The sequence below is a fragment of the Camelus dromedarius genome, chromosome 24, assembly GCF_036321535.1.
Source record: "Camelus dromedarius isolate mCamDro1 chromosome 24, mCamDro1.pat, whole genome shotgun sequence".
Classification (NCBI taxonomy): Eukaryota; Metazoa; Chordata; class Mammalia; order Artiodactyla; family Camelidae; genus Camelus; species Camelus dromedarius.
The window spans coordinates 26,193,594-26,194,445 of record NC_087459.1 but is presented as its reverse complement, the minus strand read 5'-3'; the positions used below and the strand labels follow the sequence as shown (position 1 = coordinate 26,194,445).

The 852-nt window shown below is 31.3% G+C and overlaps 1 non-coding gene across 1 annotated transcript; it reads right to left on the bottom strand.

Annotated features, from left to right (window-relative positions):
* Positions 1–475: 475 nt before the first annotated feature.
* Positions 476–578, bottom strand: LOC116147271 (U6 spliceosomal RNA). Its single transcript, XR_004130804.1, has one exon. It is a non-coding gene; the product is annotated as a U6 spliceosomal RNA (small nuclear RNA).
* Positions 579–852: the final 274 nt, after the last annotated feature.

Sequence of the window (852 nt, the reverse complement as noted above, 5' to 3'; positions counted from 1 at the left end):
GGTTGCAGAAATACACAGTAAATCAATAATGAGACAGGCTTTAGGTATCAGATTGACAAACATTTTCAAAGGTGGTATCGGGTAATAGAAAAATGAATCCACCCATATATTATTGAAGCACAACTTTTGGGGAATAAATTGAAAATATCTGCTAAATTTTTTAGAGAAGCATTTTACATGACCCAGCAGTTCTGTCTATCAGTGTCTACCCAGGAGATACCTGCACACAAGTGCAAAAGGAACACGTACAGGATTATTCAGTGTAATAGAAAAAAATAGAAACCACCCAAATGTCCACCAAAAGATGAATGATTAAATAAGATGTAGTTTATTTATACTAGCATCTAAGAGTGAAAAAGAATGGGGTAGGTCCAAACAAATTATAATAAAAGTATCTCCAATATAGTTTTTTTTTTTTTACATTTTTAAAAATTAAAGTGTAGTCAGTTTACAATGTGTCAATTTCTGGTGTACAAAAAATGTGGAACACATCACGCATTTGTGTGTCATCCTTGCACAGGGGCCACGCTAACCTTGTATTGTTCTAATTTTAGTATATGTGCTGCTGAAGCCAGTACTCCAGTATAGTTTTGAGTGAAAAGATGAAGTTGTAGAATGGGATACATATTATCCCAATTTTTAGAACACACACACTCATAACAAAAATAAAACAGTATTTTTCTATGGTACCAGATATATATGGCGCTGTGGTTAAAGGAGCCTTTAGCCTCAGCCATATATAATGTTTTATTACATTTTTTTTACAAAGGTAAAAATCATAGATTAATTGTATAATTAAACATTAAAAATTAAAATTAAAATACATAAGACTAATTAAGTTCACTTTTTCCA